This window comes from Ictidomys tridecemlineatus, unplaced genomic scaffold, assembly GCF_052094955.1.
Source record: "Ictidomys tridecemlineatus isolate mIctTri1 unplaced genomic scaffold, mIctTri1.hap1 Scaffold_52, whole genome shotgun sequence".
In the NCBI taxonomy this organism is placed as follows: domain Eukaryota; kingdom Metazoa; phylum Chordata; class Mammalia; order Rodentia; family Sciuridae; genus Ictidomys; species Ictidomys tridecemlineatus.
In genome coordinates, this window is record NW_027523416.1 from 1,413,783 (window position 1) to 1,434,535 (window position 20,753).

Sequence of the window (20,753 nt, forward strand, 5' to 3'; positions counted from 1 at the left end):
ATGATAGTATATTTATTATTTATTTCAGTTGTGAAAATCACAATTTTTTAACCTAAGTTCTTAACTTTAATGTGGTTTATTGTATCAGTTTTTTTCTCCTTTTAAGGCTAGTGTTTTTTTCTCCTTTTAAGGCTAGTTTCAGGCCAGGATCTGTAGATATACCCCTATGATTCTTTTTAAGAAGCTTTATTATTTGTGTGAATAAATAGGGTCAAGTTTCCTTTTATTTTCATGTCTATTTGGATATAATGGACATGAGGATAGCACCATAGTTTTTGAAAGACCATCTGTCATTGATTGTGCTGTAAATCTTATCACAAAAATCATGTACACATTAGTGTATGCTAAGCTACTTTTTTCTGTTCCATATCTCCATTTTTTTTTGTCCTTGCACCAGTACTATTTAAAATTATATAGCTTTTGAATAAGTCCTGAAGGATGGTAATGTAAATCCTGTTTTATTCTTCAGGATTGTTCTTGGTCATTTTGGTCTTTTGAATTTCTTATGAATTTTAGAATTAACTTCTCATTTCTGTAAAAAAAAAATCTTCAAGGATTTTATTTGCCATTACAATATAAAAATCAGTATTTTCAAGAAGTCTTCACACATTTTTATTGTTATAGGATAGTGACCTGAAGCAATACTGGATGCCAGATAGCCAATGTAAAGAGTGCTATGACTGTAGTGAAAAATTCACAACCTTTAGGCGCAGACACCATTGCCAACTATGTGGGCAGATTTTCTGCAGTCATTGCTGTAATCAAGAAATCCCTGGAAAATTTATGGGCTATACAGGTAAATGCATTTTATTGACAGTATTACAATTTTTAAAGGTCATAAGTATAAAATAATTATAATACAGGACCAACAATAAGCTAATTTTTATTTTGGGCCTTGTGTGTAAGGCGTGGGGATGCAATAGTGAGGGCGACAGCGCTTCACAGTCAAGTGATAAAGTAGATGGAAAGTTAAAAAATAACTAGAATAAAAGACAGTGTATCATAGATACTAGCAGAAAGCTCTAGGGATGTTAAAAGTTATCAGACAAGATGGTTAGAGTAGATTTCTAATTTATATTATTATGAGAGTTCTTATTTTTAAAGTTTTTTATTGACTTATATGACACTATGTTTTGGCAAATTGTATCTTACTCTTATTCTTCCATAAGGAACATAGTCAAATTTTAGCAATACTGAAAATTCAAGTTATTTGTTGAAACAGAAGAAAGCTGACAATGGTGTGTGGATTTATGCAGTGATTTGGAGTGGAAGGTGGACCGAAATTACTCAAGAAAATGCTCTTGACTTCTCTCATGTTATTTTTGTTATTGTATAGATTTTCCTTTTGCTTTCATTCACTTGAAAAAAAAAGAAACTAAAATTGCTACAGAGTTCATTATCTTTCATCCAGATTGACTAGAGCTTTTAAGAGATTTTCTTACTCCTAGTTTTTCCCTATCTTGAATTCATTTTTCATATTCAAGTCAGTATTTGTAGAATGCCAATAGATCATGTCAGGTTATTTCCCTGCTTAGTACTCTTAGTATAAATACCTTTTCAGGGCTACCATTACCCTTAGGATAAAATCTATCTCATACGGTTAGGATTGATTTCTTTCCTTTTTATTGAGGCACTTAACCACTGAGCTAGATCCCTGGTCTTTTTTTTTTTTAATTTTGAAAGAGGGACTTGCTGAATTGCTGAGGCTGGCCTTGAACTTGTGATCATCCTACCTCAGCCTCCTGTGTCACTGGGATTTTAGGTGTGTGTTCCATGCCTGGCTGGCATTTTAGTCTCTTAGGACTACCATAACAAAGTACAGGCTGAGTGGCTTAGAACAATAGAAATTTATTGTCTTACAGTTCTGGAGGCCAGAAGCACCATAATAGAGGTTAAGGAATCAATGTATAGATTTTACCAGTTGCTGAATATGTCTATATCAATTATATATTCTAGAACTGATGAAATAACCACAGAATGGGCTTTGGGGACCCACTAAACTCACTGTCACATGTACCTGAGCTAAAACTCCCATCAGTTGCCATGCCTCCCTAAGCCTCTGCTGTGACTGGTGAACAAGAGTGATGTTTCAGTTTAGAGTTAGTGCTGGTAATCCCTGAAAAAGTTGACTGTTTCCTTGCTTTAATTGTATAGTCACAGTATTCAAAGGCCATAAATCTTTTTGGCCCCTGATACCTGAGGATCCAGTTATCCCAATTGCATTTGGTTTTCCTGGTTCAGTGGTAGCAGTAATTTCTTATCTAAAAAGAAAAGCAAGAGCAGCCAGAGCCCTTCAGGGTTTCTGAGTCTCCCCTCACAAATTTATGTTTCATGGTTGTGCTGAAAGGTATATCTTTCAGGGATAAGGGAGTAGGTTTTATATGGCAAATCCACTCTATTTTATGTGTGTTACCAAGTATGATTTATTATGGGCAAATCATAGAAAAAGGTTACTAATATCCATAGATAAATTCCTTAAGTCATATGTAAAGAGAGACTATTATTAAAAGTTTACTTTAGTTTTCTGTCAAATCAAACACTACTATCACAACTAGATTTTTTATGCTTTCCAAGTATTAGCACAATTAGCATTACTTTATAAATAATCAAATCATAACTAGGTCCCAGTGGTTTTGTCCACATCCAGATTATTCAAGTTATCAGGAAGAAAGTCTTTTGTTTACTTTAGCTTTTATTTCCTGGTGATAGCTCCAAATACAACAGGTATGAGAAGCTTCTGCTTCCATATTACGAGTATCTTGACCAAATAAACCCAGTAGCTGTTGAACAATGAATTGAGCTGTACTGAGTTCCTCTGCAGGTTTGGCTACGTTAGCCAAACCAGTACATACCAATCCCTGTTTCATAATTGGCGTCAGGAAAAAAAAAAAACACAAATACCTGTTTTTGTTGATTGTAGAGGTACAAGGTCTAGGGTACTCCTCTGGTGATGTCTTTCTTGCTAGCAGAGCCCAAAGGTCATGCAGAGCATCACATAATAAGAGAGAGGGAGTGTGGTTATGTATGTGCAAAATTGACTCATTCCTGTTTCCTAAGCTCATGTATTCCTTGCTCTGTAGTATATTAGGGAAGTTCAGGCATTTTATCTTCATTTTTAATATAAGCCACCTTTTAAAGATTCATATTTTTTAGCCAGTCAACTAAATAGACTTAAGAGCTTTTTTTAACTTCTCAAGCTGCAAGATTAAATCTGGAATCTCTATTTAGTGGACCCATATCAGTAAATTCAACTTGAGCCAATTTTCTATCCACTCTTATCCTATACCTTCAATAGCCGTCTCACACATTCCTTGGGTTTTTGTCTATATTAATTAAAATAGTCATGTGGTTCTTCGGGTATACCACATACATCCTCATTGGTCTTACTTTGTACCTTACCTTTAAGACCTGACAGGTCTTGACTATGGGATGGAGGTACTAGGAATAGATCTTGAGGGGAATTAGAAGTGTCTTGCAAGGCACCTAACTCGAGGGAGGGCATTACAAATTCCTGAAGCACAGCAGAGTTAATTTCGGATGACTTGGAAAGGCTACTTCTGACAGGAGGTTCAGATTTGCGGGTTTAATATCCTTAGCTTCTTTTGGCTTTTCTCATATATCTTCATTCTAATTCAGGATCCCATTTCTTTCTAATCAGTGTCCTCACTTTATTAGCAGACATACTGCAAGATTGGTAATTGAAGTTATGGGTTTGGTATTTTTTTTAAACAACTGAAATTTGTTCTCCCATTTCTGCATTTCTGGGGGCCAAAAGCTTGGAGTCAAAGTGTTGGCAGTCTTACTTCCTTCTGGAGGCTCCAAGGGAGAATTCATCCAGGCTTCTCTCCTATTTTCCGGTGGTTGCTGGTAGTTCTTCATGTTCTTTGGCTTGTGAACAGATCCATCACTCCTGTCTCTGCCTTTGTTGTTATGTGTATTAATTCAGCCACTTGTACTTTGAGAATTGGTTAGATATTCAGCAATCTTAGCACTGAGGCCACAGAAGATAAGGGATTCTTTCAGGGAAGACAGAAACTTTTAATTAGTTCAGTTCTTGAACTGGGAATTTGAATCCTGAGGTTATTATTTTATTTCTCTACTTTGTGTAGTGCAATTAGGAACAATAAGTTTATCTTAATATACTTATTAGTTTGACAAAAATGTTCAAAGATTAAATACATAGTAACTCATAATCTTGCTTCTTATAAGTATTTGATTAGGAGTATCCATACATAGGTGATATTTTGCATGTTTGTATTGCTAAGCACACCATAGATTATCAATATTCTCTTTGCTGTTAGAAATAAAATCATTAGTGCCTTTCAGTCCAATCAGAGAACCAGTTCTAGAAACATGAAAGCCCATTCAGGAACCTTATCCTTAAAATTCTTTTCCTTTGGAACCATTCTTTTTACCAGTTTTAGTTATGTTTGTGTGTCTGGTGACAAAAAATACCTGACAAAACAATATAGAGGAGGGAAAGTTTATTTTGGCTCCTGGTTCCAGAAGTTTAATCCATGGTCAATTGAGTCCACTGCTCTGGGCCTGAGATGAGATGGAGCTTCATGGCAGAAGGGAGTGGTGAAGGAAAGCTGCTTAGTTCATGGTGGGGTCAGGAAGCAGAGGAAAGACATGAACCTAATGACCCACCTCCTTCAGCCACATACAAGTTACCTACAGTTACCAGGAGGTCCATTTAAACTAGGCTAGACTGATCAGGTTACAGCTCTCACAATCCAGTCATTTCACCTTATTACTGCATTACTACAGGAGCTTTTGAGGGACATCTCATATTCAAACATAACAGTACCAAAATCTGCATTAGTGAGAATTCTTTAAAGAAACAGAATGAATGGAGTTATACACACACACTGAGCAAATGAGTGAGAGAAGTTTATCTGTATTTTAAGGAATTGGCTCAAGTGATTTAATGATTGTGAAGGGCTGGCAACTCTGAAATTCTCAAGGAGGCTAGCAGGCTGAAAACTTCTATAGGATTTCTGCCTTGCAGTATTTTCTTTTTATTCTGGAAATGTTAGTCTTACCTCCTCAGACCTTTAACTGATTGGATGAGACTCACTACCTTATGGAGAATAATTTGCTTTACTTCAGTATTTGTAAATATTAATCATACTCCCTGAACCCCTCAACCCAAGATAACTGTTTAGATTACTTGACCAAACCCCTTGTCTAGCCAAGTTGACCCGAGATTAACCATCACAAATGGGAATAATATATTTAGTGCATAATTGCACATTGAGACGCTGAATAAATGTAGAATACCTGGAACAATGTCTGGCACATATCAAAGGATCCATGAATATTAAGCAATTATTATGGTAATAGTAAAAGTAATATCTATGCATTCATCATGCAGCATTTTAAATTATATATGTCCATCATCTCCAGTACACTGTGAGTTCTCTGGTGGCAGGACTGTGTCTCATCAGCCTTTATTTTTCCATCATATAATACACTTATATGTGTAGTGGCCTTTGCTGATGAATGTTCTAATGAAATGAAACTTTCCTGGTCAGGCTTGACTGTCTTTATTGGTTTGATAACTTTAGTTTTGAGAGCTGACTGGTTCAGGTAGATTTCCTTTAATAGTGTAAGAAACAAACCCACTTTTGTAATGGTAAACTGTAGGTCTTTCAGGAAGGAAGTAATTTCACATCCTCACTGAAATTCTGCCTTGGTCAGTTGATGGTAATTATCCTAGTGCTTTGATTATCCTAGACTGGTGTTCACTTTGTTGTTACTGTTTTCTGGGGTCCTGATTGAAGTGGATGCAGATCTATTTTTCTTAATAGTTTTAATAGATTTTATCTTTTAAATTGTGGTGACAGAAATTAGTATATCAACAACTGACATTTTATTTTGATTAAGATACATGTATAGTTTAATAAGATTAAGTAGTATATAATAGTAGTTTTAAAATAAAACAGAGGTATTATTATAGTTGGTGAAATTATGGCAAAAGCAGTACAGTGAACTTTTGGAAATCTTCTGTCACTTCAGATTTTTAGTAGTAGTGGTAATAAATAATTAAGGTAGAATTGTTAAATTACATGTAAAGTTAAATATAGTCTTGTGTTGCTTAATGATGGGTAAGTTCTGAGAAGTGCATCACTTAGGTGAGTTTATTTTTGTGTGAACATTATGGAATATACTTAAACCAACCTGGATGGTGCTGGTTAATAGATCCCTATGGCCCTTTTTTTTGGTAGGGTGGATTGGGTTTTTGGGGTCTTGCAGTTGCCCAGGCTGGTTTTGAACTTCTGGCCTCAGGTGTACCTTCTATCTAGCCTTCTGAGTATCAACATAGCATTTTGAACAATTGAGAGACTGCTACTGATCCAACATGGCATACTGATTTTTTTTATTGTTTGTTTGTTTGTTTTTTTAAAGAGAGAGTGGGAGAGGAGAGAGAGAGAATTTTTAATATTTATTTATTTTTTTTTTTAGTTCTCGGCGGACACAACATCTTTGTTGGTATGTGGTGCTGAGGATCGAACCCGGGCCGCACACAAGCCAGGCGAGCACGCTACCGCTTGAGCCACATCCCCAGCCCCATGGTATACTGTTTTATGGTAAATTTTTTTATAAATAAAAGGTTGTTCATTCTAAAATAATGATAAAAAGTGTAGAATCATAACGACGTAAGTCAGTGACATAGTCATTTATCATCATTATCAACTTTTATGTAATATATGTAATTGTATGTGCTATGCTTTTATAAGATCTACACAGTAGTAGATTTATTTATAACAGCATCACAAACATTAGAAATGTGTTGCCCTACAACATTATGATGGCTACAACATCACCAGGTGATAAGAATTTTTCAAGGGCCAGAGCTACAGATAAGTGGTAGTATTCTTGCCTCAGAAGTGTGAGGCCCTGGGTTTGATCCGCAGTACTGCAGGTGGGGGGGAACAAAATGGAGTTTTTCGGCTCCATTATGTGACAATTATTGTATTATGTGATCTTGTTAACCAAAACATTATGTGGCATATGACTATTTCACCTCCATTTTTAATACACCAAATTGTTATGGAATCACAAAACAATGTTTTAGAAAAACAAGGTAGAAATTAACACTTATTTTTGGGCAGGACTACATCCTAAAAAAAAAAATTAGAAGTATTAAGTAATCTTGTTTGTTCTCCCAAGAACATTTCATTTCTATTTTAACTTTTCATTATAAGAATTTCAGCAAAGTTTATCTCAATATATCATATTGTGGTTAGGCCATTTTATTAGTTTATTTCAAAATTGTGTACCCTTCTAGAGGCCACTCTTCAGGGCTTCATAATAGAAACTTTAATTTCCTCACTTGTTGCCTAGGGAAATTGTGTTGTTTACATTTACATTGGTTTATTTACTGTATTGAATTTTTTTCTGCTTGAAATTCCTACCTTTGATAGATCCCTTATTTCATTTTTACAATTTTGAAAAGATATCTTACAAACAGAGTTTTTCAGTATTATTGGGTCAAATTTTCTTACCTTGTTATAAATATTTGAAGTAATTTGGACACTTGGATAAATTTCTTTTTTTTTTTATTTTTAAAGTATTTTTTGTTATAGATGGACATAATATCTTCATTTTGTTTATTTATTTATTTTTTTTATGTGGTGCTGAGGATTGAACCCAGTGCCTCACATGTGCGAGGCAGGTTCTCTGCCACTGAGCCATAACCCCAACCCCTGGATAAATTTATTATAGTGATGATTCTTAAAATATTTAACAGAGCCAGCTGAAGTATTTTACTTCTTTAAAAAATTTGGGAGGTTGGGATTGTGGCTCAGTGGTAGAGGGCTCGGCTCACACGGGCAGGACCCAGGTTTGATCCCCAGCACCACATAAAAAAATAAAGGCATTGTGTTGTGTCCATCTACACCTAAAAAATATTTAAAAAAAATTTTGGGGGGTAGTCTTTTAAGACTTGAAGACATTTCCCTGTTATTAGATTATCTGTTAACCCAAGGATTTAAAATATTTTAAATAATATAGTATTGCTATTTTTTACGCATTTTCCTTTTTTTTTTTCTCTCTCTCTCTCTCTCTTTTTTTTTTCCTCCCAGGAGACCTCCGAGCTTGCACCTATTGTAGAAAAATAGCCTTAAGTTATGCTCATTCCACAGACAGTAATTCCATTGGGAAAGATTTGAATGCTCTTTCAGATTCTGCTTGCTCTGTGTCTGTACTTGATCCCAGTGAACCCCGAACACCTGTTGGGAGTAGAAAAGCCAGCCATAACATATTCTTAGAGGATGATTTCGCCTGGCAAAGGTCCTGGCACTTGAATATAATTTTATTTAAACTTGAGAAATACTAAGTTTCTTGACTTATAAGTGCTTTTGGTTGACTTTTATTTTTTGAATTGTTTCAAATTCACCATTTTCTCCTTTCTCTTTGGTTCACCTCCAGCAAGATCATAGATGTTTATGGGTAGTGAGGTTATTGACCAATTAGAGTATAATCTCAGTAAGATGAGAGACTATATCTTTATTGTTCACTCACTGTTTTACTGTTGGCACCAAGAATAGCACATGGCATGTATATAAACTTCATGATATTTGATGAATAGGCAATAGAAGTCACTGAGATTAATAATTCCTAATGAAGTCTTTTTAGGGATAATACTAATGAGATTTGTATTCATATTTCTAAATGAAATTAGATTTTTTTCCTTCCAAAGGTACATTTCCTGTCTTTCTGCAGGTCTAAATGGACTGGTAGTAGGGAAAGTTACTTGGAAGTTACTTAGAATTGTTTGAGTTAGTGTCCTAGGTTCATCAGTTTCTGATTGCTTTCTCTAGCAACATAATTTTCTTAAGCATAATAGCAAATCTAACCATATTAAAGAGCTTGGAGTTTTAACCAACATTTTTCTGATGAGATATTTTCTCAGTTACATCTTAAGGAAGTGAGGAATTTTACTGTACATTATATTTAAACAAAAAAAATGAACCAATTACCACTATAGTTGAACATGTATGAATCTTAGGGACATAATATAAAATGGAAAAGATGTTTTATATAATCATACATCCACAAACCTTTCATTTATGTAAACTTCAGAAGTATACAAAATAAATCATGGTGGGAGCATAGGTACTTTGGAATCAGTGATAGTGTTCTTTTTTTCCTTAAATTACTTGATGAATCTTTTGATGTTTGTAGTATCATGATTCTTTATATCTTACATACCTATTATAAATTTAAAAAATTGATTTTATATTTAATAATATAGTACAAAGTATAGAAAGTCTTCAATTCTTGCTTATTTTAATTAGTAATATCTTTTAATTGTGTATGATCTGGCTATATGAGCCCTTAATTGGCAGGTACAATTTAATAAAACAAATTTTATAAAACAAACCAGGTATGATAGCTTCCTGAGAGGTGTTTGATAGATGTCAAAGGTAGAATAATAGTTTTAGACTTTGTGCTAATTATTTAATATTCATTCTCTTTTATTCATTATACCTCTTTGGTAGGCACTGTTTTTTCCTTTTGACAGATGCAGATGCTGAAGTTCAGAAAGATTAAATAATGAATTTGGTCACACAGCTAGTAAGAGGTGGAACCTGCTCTTAGACCTAAGTTTGCTTCCTATTTTGCTATTCCAGTGGGTTGTGGGGACAGAGAGTAAAGTTTTAGAACTCATATTTCCCAAATCATTTTCATCTTGTATGTGATTTGGGAAGTTATCATGTAAGTCACTGATCCAACCAATTTCATTATTTTATTGTTATTTGGGGGGGTGTACTTGGGATTGAACTCAGGGGCACATGGCCACTGAATCGCATCCCCAGCCCTATTTTTATATTTTATTTAGAGGCAGGGTTGTACTAAATTGCTTAACTTCTTGCTATTGCTGAGGCTGGCTTTGAACTCACAGTCCTCCAGTCTCAGCCTCCTGAGTTGCTGGGATTACCGGCATGCACCACCGTGTTTGGCTATTGGTGTTCTTAATGTTTGGTATACTTAAAAAACTTTATCATTCTTTTGACATTTGATATGATAATCACACAGTTTTCACCTTAATCCAAGCAAGTGCAAAAGTGACCCATAATCCCCCAATTTCAGGGGAAAAGATTTAATTTGCTTTTAAATATTAAAGCATCTCATTGGAATTGGGTTTGTCTTTTACTGTTCCAAGCGATCTCAATATTTTCCTATTTTCTTTGTAGTTTGATTCATCCAGACTCCTCCAACACTGCTCTGTCAACAAGACTTGTATCTGTTCAGGAGGATGCTGGGAAATCCCCCCGCTCGAAATAGGTAAATGCTAAATGGAAACATTGTATTCTGTGTCTGTTTTTTATTTCCTGTCATGGTAATAACAACAAGCATTAAAAAAGGTGATTGCTTGTTATAATCCCAGTTCTAAAAGCTGAATTAAACTATCATTTTCTTTTTGTTGGTCAGCTCTTGCTTTCATTCTTTGAGTAGCCCTTTCCAGTATTCATCAGTGGCTTAAGATATTGGGACCTACACCATCCTCTGTCTTCTAGTTTAGTAAAAAGACCTGAAGGATGTGAGAGAATGATGTGAGAGAACGAAACCTTGTGGACCTTTTGTATAAGAGTGTACCAAGAAAACAGGAATGACAAGTTCCAAGCAACTAATAAGAAACAATCCTATGAGTCTGAAGTAGATCAGTTTTACAGTTAATTGTCAGGACTTTTACTCTGAATGAGATGGGGAGAGTGTTTTTTTTCTTGAATTTTTAATTGTTTTAAAAAACTTTCAAACTTGCAGAAGATTTGCAAGAATAAGAAAATAAGTATCCATATACTCATTAAGATTTACTTATTTATGTTTTTGCCTATTCTGTCATTTTACACATGCACATACATTTTTTCCTGAACCATTTGAGAGTATATTTCACGCATTATTATCTTTTATTTCTTTAGTTCATCAGATTTATTTTACATGGTAATTTTAGGCTGATAACAAAATTGAGGAGAAAGTACAGAGGCCCTTTTCCATTGTTCTCCATATGCTCAACCCTTCACTACTGTGAATATCTGGGACCATGGTGGTATATTTATTATAGTATATTTATTATAGAACCTACACTGACACATTATTATTCAAAGTTTGTAGTTTCCATTAGGGTCTACTGGTATTGTAGGTTGTATGGATTTGGACAAATGCAAAATGACATGTATCTACCATTGTAGTATACAGAGTAGTAGTTTCACTGCCTTAAAAATCTGCTGTTTTGTCTGTTCATCCCTCCCTCTAACCCATAATAATCATTGATTTTTTTAATTGTCTCCATAGTTTTCCTTTTTACCAGAATTATATACACTGAATGTATGTAGATTTTTAAGATTGGCTTCTTTCACTTGGTAATGAGCATTAAAGTTTTCACTATATCTTTTATGACTTGATATTTTTAGTGCAGAATAATGTTCCATTGTCCAGTTGTACAGTATCTGTTTACCTACTGAAAGGCATCTTGATTGCTTCCAAGTTTTAGCAATTTAAAGAGTAAGATTACTATAAATACCTGTGTACAAGTAATTTTCACTTTATTCAGATAAATACCAAGGAGCATGATTGCTTGATCATTTGGTAAGAACATGATTAATTTTTGTAAGATATTTTCAAACTGTTCTTCAAAGTGTCTATATCATTTTTCATTCCTACCAGCAAGAGTTTCTCTTGCTCCACATGATACCAGCATTGGTGTTTCCAGTGTTGTGGATTTGGGCCAATGTTATAGATGTATATTGGTATCTCATTATTGTTTTAATTTGCCATTTCTTAATGACATACGATGTTGAACATCTTTTTTATCTGCCTTGTGGTTTGTATATCTTCTTTGGTGAGATGTCAAAATCTTTTGCCCATCTGTAATCAGTTTGTTTATTTTCTCATCGTTGAGTTTTAAAAATTTTGTTTTATTTTTTTTTAAATACAGCAAAAAACTTTATTGTTTTTTAATTCTCATTGTTAATTAAAAAAAATTTTTTTTGGCATTACTCACATTGAACATTGACTCCTGAGGTGCCTTCCTGCTGAGTTATATCATCAGCCCCCATGCCCACTGTTTTTCCATTCTTTATTTTGAGACAGTCTCACTAACGTGTGATCCTCCTGCCTCAGCTTCCTGTGTTGGTGGAATTAGAGGCATGTACTACCACACCTAGCATATTGTTGTGTTTTATATAATAGTGCTTTATCAGATGTGTCTTTTGCAAATATTCTCTCCCAGTGTATGGCTTGTCTTTTCATTTTCTTGACATTGTCTTTTGCAGAGCAGAAGAATTTAATGAAGTCCAGATGATCAATTATTTCTTTCATGCACTGTGACTTGAGTGTCATATTTTTAAACTCATTACCATATCCAGGATCATCTAGATTTTCTGTTATGTTATTTTCTAAGAGTTTTGCCTTTTACAATTATGTCTATGATCCATTTTGAGTTAATTTGTGAAGGGTATCAGTTCTTTTCTAGATTTATTTTTTTTTTAATATGTGGATGGACAGTTGAGTTTTTCAGATTGGAAACTTATTTGGAAAGATTAATTGCTCCTTTGTATTACTTTTATTCCTTTGTCAAAGGTCAGTTGACAATTTATGTGAGTCTATTCCTGGGCTCTTTTATGTTTTGTTGACGTATTTGGCTATTCTTTTACCAATACCATTGCCTTGATTATTGTGTCTTTATAGTAAATCTTAAAGTTAGGTTGTATCAGTTCCCCAACTTTTTCTCCTTTTATAGTGTGTTGACTATTTGGGATGTTTTGCTGCCTCTTATATTCTTTAGAGTTACTTTTTGATGTCTACAAAGTGACTTGCCGGTTTTTGATTGGTATTGCAATGAATCAGATCAAGTTTGGAGAAACTTGACATCTTGACAATATTGAGTTTTCCTATTCATGAAATATCTATTTATTCTTTATTTTATTCATGTGTTGTAGTTTTCCTCATTTAGATCTCATACAAGTTTTGTCAAACATTCTTGCACTGTTAATTCCAACATTTGTGCCGTACCCAATTTTTTCTTATATTTGTTCTATATCTCCAAACTGGTTTTTTTTTTCCCTTTTAGTATGCCTTCTGGGTTGGTAACTAGACATAATATAGTAGGTGAAAGAAACTGCAGTAAATAGGCCTTTCTTTAGTCATGTAATGATAAGGCATGGATGAGGGGAAGTATCTTCAGACTCCTTTGGTTAAGTCTCAGTTTTTTGGTGAGCCTGTGCCATGGGACTATAAACTTTTTAAGTACTTCCCTCTCCCTCTGTCCTTGTCCCCACTCCTTTGCCCTCCTTAGATGGGACAGGATGGTTGGAAGAGGCTAGAGTTGTGTATTTCTCTTCCCCTACATGGTTGGTTTAGAGGGGGCTGGTATTGGGTATTTCTCTTCTCCTGGGGAGGGGGGAGTGTTTAGCTCTGCTATTTTACTAGGTTAGGCTCTAATAAAATAGTTTCTTCTCGGGGAAGGCCTTATTAAAAAGATCTGGCATATTCAAAATTGTATTTTTTTTCTCCCTGGGTAGGGAGCTGGAGGGCCTTTTTCTTTGACTTTCACCATGAGGACCTGGTAGCACTCCTGAAAATGAAACTCACAAATACATGCCCCAGTCCCCAATACTTGGCCCACCTAGAGTTTTCAGGCTTATTCACACTGAACTATCTGTAATTTTTCAATTATAGTTCAGGTTTTTCCACCTAAAATGAGTTGTTTTTCAGGGAGGTTTCTACTTGTGAGTTTCTGCTCCAGTAAATTATTATTCTTTGTACGCACCTGTCTCATTCTTATGATTGAAGTAGCAGTTTGTCCTGTGATCTCATTTGTCTGACAAATCTATGAAGAATTGCTGACTTTTCAGTTTTTTTAGCTTTTTGGTTGTTGGGACAGAGTAAAAATTTCTAAGATTCTTACATGTCAGGCCAGAAACAGGAAGTCTTATTTTTTACTTATTAATATTTAAGTGTGTTCCCTTAGAACAAAAAATTAAGGTCCCTTACATAATCATGTATAAATTCTGGAAATTATAATGGTAAGAAATTTCTGTCATCTGATGTGTTGTATGTATTCTGTTTTTTATCAATGTTCCTAATAATGATCTTTGTATACATTTTGAGTATAGACATAATGACATTTGCTAGTCAATTGAATGTAGGCCACAACAGGAAGAGAATTCAAAGATGACTCAGGTTTTTGACTTGAGCAATTGCAATCGCCATTAATTGAGATGGAGGAAGACAGGGAGTAACAGTTTGATTTTATTTATTTATTTTGGTACTGGGGATTGAACCCAAGGGTGCTTTACCACTGAGCTACATTCCTAGCCCTTTTTATTTTGAGACATGGTCTCACTAAATTGCTGAGCCTGATCTTGGACTTGTGATTTTTCTGCCTTAGCCTCTGGAGTTGCTGGAATTATAGGCATGTACAGTTCTGACTAACAGGTGTCAAGCTGAATTAGACACCTTCTAGAGATCCAAGGAAGATGTCAAATAGACAGTTGGATATATGAGTCCAGAATTTAGGGAAGAGGTACAGGCTGGAAATATAAACTTGGGTGTCATTATTATGTGAATGGTATTTAAGGTTATAAACCTGGATGGGGATCGTCAGCAGAGTGAGTGTGAAAAGAGGAGATAGGACCAAGGACTGAGATTGGGGAATTGAAGAGGACCCAATAAAGAAGGAGATGGAGAGGCCAACCAGGCCAGGTGTGTTTGCCTTACTAGACAAGTGAAGAAAGGTTTTCATGGAATTAAAATGCTGAAATGTTAAGTAAGATGAGTTAAAGCATACTAGGTAATTTTTTATATTTCTCTATAAAACCCCCTAATTTTTAATATTTTTAACAAGAGTTTATATCTACTTCCTTTGAAATATTACTGATATATAACTATATAATTATTTTTCTGTAATATTTCCATAATTACTTTCTACTTTCTTTTAAACTTACTTCTAAATGATTTTAGACTCACATAGAAATTGCACAGATAGTACAATTTCTGAGTATCCTTCACCTAGTTTTTCCTAATAATGACATTGTACATAATCATCATAACTACTTTTAAAAGTGCCTTTGAGAGCTTGTTTGGAGGTTCTAGGAGGGCAGTGCAGCTACTAAGATACCCTTGACTTAAGAACAGTCCTCCACTATTGGAGAAGGTCATCCTCTTCAATCAAGCACACAGTGGGGAGGACATACAAGAAGTGGTGAGCGAGTAAGGGGGCACCCACCTAGGCAGCCAAATCAGCTGAATTAGCTCTGGCAATCAATGGGTTAACAGATGTCACAGCTGGATTGTCCTCACACCCATAAATGAGATGGCATCAACCTAAAAAGCTTCTTCACAGCAAAGGAAACAATCAAGAGCATGAAGAGGGAGCATATAGAATGGGAGAAAATCTTTGTCACCTGCATCTCAGGGTGTTAATTTCCAGGATATACAAAGAATTCAAAAAAACTTAATATCAAAAAATCAAATAACCCAATTAATAAATGGGCAAAAAACTGAATAGACATTTCACAGAAGAAGAAATATGAATGGTCAACAAATATAGCACATTAAAACTACACTGAGAATACAGTAAACTCCAGGAAGAATGGCAGTTATCAAGAATTCAAGTAACAATGAATGTTGACAAGGGTGTGGGAAAAGGATATACTCCCACATTGATGGTGGAACTGCAAATTGGTGCACACACTCTGGAAAGCAGTGTGAAAATTCCTCAGAAATGGAACCATCATTTGACCCAGTTATTTCACTCCTTGGTTTATACCCAAAGGACTTAAAATCAGCATACTATAGTGACGCAGCTACATTAATGTTTTTAGAAGCACAGTTCACAATAGCTAAGTTATGGAGCTGACCTATGTGCTCTTCAACAGATGAATGGATAAAGAAAATATGATACATGTACATAATGGAATATTACTTAGCCATAAAGAAGAATGACTTTATGACATTTGCCAGTAAATGGATTCATCTTGTTCACTATCATGCTAATTGAAATAACCTATTCCCAAAACCAAAGTTCTTTGATATGTGGATGATAAGCCACAACAGGGAGAGAGTAGGGGAAGAATAGAATTTCATTGGATTAGACAAAGGGGAATGAAGGATAGGAAAAAGAAAGACAGTGGAATGAATCTGACATAACTTTATTGTATACGTATATGACCATACCACAGTGAATCTCACATCATGTACATCCATAAGAATGGGGTCCTAATTAGAACAAGATATATTCCATGCTTGTATAATTATATCAATATAAATTCTACTGTCTTGTATACATAACTAAAAAGAATCAATAAAAAAATGAAATTGCCCTTAACATTGGCAAGTAAGCATTTATTTAAATATGAATGTTTACTGTATTCTATTTATAGATGAATTTACAACTGCTATTTTACTTTTTGTTTGTTTGTTTGTTTCCAGATCAGCCAGCATTACTAACCTGTCATTGGATCGATTTGGTTCTCCTATGGTACCTTCATATGAGACATCTGTCAGTCCCCAGGCTAACCGAACATATGTTAGGACAGAGACCACTGAGGATGAACACAAAATTCTTCTGGTACTAGTACACTGTCTTTGACCCATTGTTAGTTTTGATCATAAGGATGTCTATTTTATTGATTTTTTTTTAAAGAAACATAAATGAAATAGCATATCAGTTAAACAGAAATGATTAGCTTAACTTTTTACTCAGCTCACCTGAGAAACTGGTCAGTATTCTTTCTCTACTTATTGCATTAATATTTTTTTTACCCCTTTCTTCTGGCAAGATCAGAATTCAGTTTCCTACATAATATAAGAGAGCTTAACTCTTAGGTTAAGCTTGCTGTTTAAAATTTGAAGCATTATTTTTTTTAACTTTTTTTTTAGAGAGAGAAATTTTTTTTTAATATTTATTTTTCAGTTTTCGGTGGACACAACATCTTTTATTTTTATGTCGTGCTGAGGATTGAACCCAGCGCCCTGCACATGCCAGGTGAGCGCGTTACTGCTTGAGCCACATCCCCAGCCCCCTGAAACAAGTTTCTTATACACATGGAGAAGCCTTTGAGACAGTTTATTCAGTTTATGTGAGATAATATTTAGTTTCTTCCATTTGCTTATATATAAAATCATGTTTTCAATCCACAGAGTGATTCAAATAAATGAAAGATGTGGCTTCTATTCTCAACTTTTAATTCAGGAGGTAGAAATCAAATCAATAGAAAGGTTTTTAATGATAAAATAAATACATATATGTCTTAATACTAAAAAGAGCGTCACGAATGATATAAAATTTAAAAAAATTGATCATTAATTAGGGTGTCAGAAAAGGTATTGAGCTGTATGTTTTGAAGGACGAAATGGATTTGGATAAGTAGTAAAGAAAGTGAATCTTATATATAGATGTAAGGAAAGGTATAGAGATAAGAATAAGCATGGCATTTCCATGGAATAAAGTAGGATTTATTAATTGGGAGAAAATTTAATTTGGAGAGTGTGGGCATTGAGAGTGCAGTTATTTGGGACTACCCAGTGAAAGGCAATGAATTTGGTCATTCAAGTTTAGATTTGAACCTGTAGTTGCTGAGCAATGGATAAAGTTTTTTTTTGAAGATTTATCTAGCAGTTGAGTGGTGCTGAAAAGGGTGGAATGAATATGGTGGAATAAAGGCTACCAGGAACAGTTACCTTAGATTATTGTGATTTGCCTGTTGTCACATCTTCTACCGTTATCCAGTTTCCAAAAAAGAAGAATATATTTTGTACTTAACTAGGAGATGGATAATATGTGCCATTGATCCAAAAATATAGTACTTGGGATCATTGATTTTTAACAGAAAAGTCATTCTTGGAATTAGTTCAAGTTGTTCCTCATGTATGCATCATTTATATTAAATCATATAAATTAGTTGCTCTATATTGGTGAGGCCAATTTGGAAAGCAGTATGGAGATTCCTGGGAAAGCTGGGAATGGATCCACCATTTGACCCAGCTATTGCACTTCTCGGACTATTCCCTGAGGATCTTAAAAGAGTGTACTATAGGGATACTGCCACATCAATGATCATAGCGGCACAATTCACAATAGCTATACTGTGGAACCAACCTAGATGCCCTTCAATAGATGAGTGGATAAAAAAAATGTGGCATCTATACACAATGGAGTATTACGCAGCACTAAAAATGACAAAATCATAGAATTTGCAGGGAAATGGATGGCATTAGAGCAGATTATGCTAAGTGAAGCTAGCCAATCCTTAAAAAACAAATGCCAAATGTCTTCTTTGATATAAAGAGAGCAACTAAGAACAGAACAGGGAGGAAGAGTATGAGGAAAAGATTAATATTAAACAAAGACGAGTGGGGGGAGAGAAAGGGGGAGAGAAGGGAAAGCATATAGAAATGGTAGGAGACCCTCAATGTTACACAAAATTACATATAAGAGGTTGTGAGGGGAAATGGGGAGGGAAACAAGGGAGAGAATTGAACAACAGCAGAGGAGGTAGAGAGGGAAGATGGGAGGGGAGGGGAGGGGGGATAGTAGGGGATAAGAAAGGTAGCAGAATACAACAGTCACTAATATGCCATTATGTAAAAGTGTGAGTGTGTAACCGATGAGATTCTGCAATTTGTATTTGGGGTAAAAATGGGAGTTCATAACCCAATTGAGTCAAATGTATGAAAGATGATATGTCATGAGATTTGTAATGTTTTGAACAACCAATAAAAAAAAGAATCTTTAAAAAAATTAGTTGCTCTAAAGAAATGCAAATCAAAGTTCCTTTTATGAATGTGAAAATCACAGGAAAGCATCTGTACAGGTAAATAGCATTCTTATGAGTAACACTTGCTCTCAATGTATTGCAGGACAGTGTTCAGTTAAAGGACCTATGGAAATAAATCTGCCATCACAGTAGTGGAATGGAGTTTCAGGATCACCGGTACTGGCTGAGAACCCATCCCAGTTGCATTGTAGGAAAGGAATTGGTTAACTGGCTAATCCAAAATGGTCATATTGCTACCAGGTATTGTGATCTTAAGAAAGAGGTTTTGATATTATTTGTTAATTTATTTTAAATGAGGACATATATTTGAAGATATAGGGATAACATTTCTTTGTAGATTCCCTTTTTTTAATGTATTTGATGGTTTGGGGGAACTAATTAGTCAACCTTTCTTCCATCTGGTTTTCACCAGTAGAGAATAGTTGGAAGGAGCCAAATATGGGGGGTCAAAGTTTATCTTATTAAAAGTAGAAGCATGTGGTAATTCCTCAAACTTAGAACTCTTTAGTAAAGCAAGATTGGAGAACTTAGCTAGATTCTAAGGTTAAAAGATTCTTCTGTTACTGTTCTCCAATCTAGACATTATAACCTGTGTTGAGAATTGGATTTATAAGCCATGTCTGGAGGATCACAAATCAAAAGAATAACATAAAGGGCCTAAAACCTTTCAAACTAACAAACATATTCCCGTAGGTTTTATAACTTGCTCAGATGAGCTGCTTCTCCTCTTATGAGAAGAAACAAATGTTTAAATAAGTAAAGAGAGAAATAACTTTAAACAGGGAAGAACTGGATTCCAATTTTTTGCTATATCTCTTTAGTTTTGTGCCTTTAGTAAAATTATTCAATCTTTTTATGACTTGAGCCCTTTATTTCCAACATGGGAGAAATATTTTGGTCCTGTGAATAAACTTTGGGAAAGAAATAAATGTTGATTAAGTGTTTTATAAACTGAAATGCCCCATAATAAAATGTTTCTTTCAAACACAGATAAACACATACATACATTTTATATCTATATCTGTAATATTTACTGTTTTTTCATCAAGACTGTAAGTTCTTTGTAGGAGGCATGCTGTTTTTAGCATGTTTTTACTCTTCCATTAAGGAGAGAGGTGTGTGCATGCATTGAGTATTTCCTGTAATTAAAATAAGGTTTTTAGGACTGCCTTACCATAGGTTCTCATCCTTTACTATGGTATCTAGAGGAATTTTTTAATTTACATCCAGTCTCCCCAGTCTCTCCTTATCTGTCCAAGGATAATTTGAAATTTGAACTCTGAACTGGAAAAAAAAAAAGATTATGTCTTATACTATAAAATTATTCTAGGCACCCAAGGAAACTCAAGAAAAATCCCATGTGTCCATCCAAATCTAAAAGAATGAAAAAGAATTATAATATTGGATGAAGTCTCTTGCCTTCCTCTGGTCAGGCTCCTGACTTCTATGAAGTAAGAACAGGGATCCTCTGGGTCAAATGAGTTGTTGCAAGCCCTCCAGGAACTAGCACACAGGTGTATGGCTTTTCTCATGAGTCCAGTACGCATAAAGAATCTACCCCTGGCAGGCAGGAGGCCTCTAATTTGAGAAGCAGAGCAGTATTAAGTAGAGGCCCATTTGATCTATCCTGTTTCTCAGGAAGGGTGTCCAGGCCACCATGACATTTGGCACATGATGGGCATGAGAGCTTACTTTGCACACCATCTTAGACTGCTCCCCCTATGGAAACCCCCAGCCAGAATGTTATGATGAGTGTCTGTATGGAAGAAGACAAGGGCCATGTGGGAGTGTTTCTGTTAGAATAGTGGTCTTTTGTGTGGTGGTTGGAAAAGTTGACTGGGTCCACCTCAGCTTGAACTCTGGTGTGATGCCATTAGAGACTGAGTTCTGGAACTGATCTCAGAGAACTCTTGCCATGAATCGTGTTGGGATTTTCCAAGGCCAGGCATTAGAGGAGTCTTT

General features: G+C 35.0%; 1 long non-coding RNA gene across 34 annotated transcripts in view; it reads left to right on the top strand.

Moving 5' to 3' along the window:
• Positions 1-20,753, top strand: part of LOC144373872 (uncharacterized) — a 52,926-nt gene that overhangs the window by 8,603 nt on the left and 23,570 nt on the right. For 26 of the 34 annotated variants that reach the window (XR_013433437.1, XR_013433425.1, XR_013433424.1 and 23 more), the window contains 7 exons: positions 625-796; positions 6,469-6,593; positions 8,091-8,298; positions 10,206-10,296; positions 16,444-16,582; positions 16,928-16,999; positions 18,874-19,031. This is a non-coding gene — a long non-coding RNA (uncharacterized LOC144373872). The remainder of the gene's footprint in view (positions 1-624; positions 797-6,468; positions 6,594-8,090; positions 8,299-10,205; positions 10,297-16,443; positions 16,583-16,927; positions 17,000-18,873; positions 19,032-20,753) is intronic. The other 8 variants (XR_013433412.1, XR_013433435.1, XR_013433421.1 and 5 more) reach the window with 8 other exon arrangements.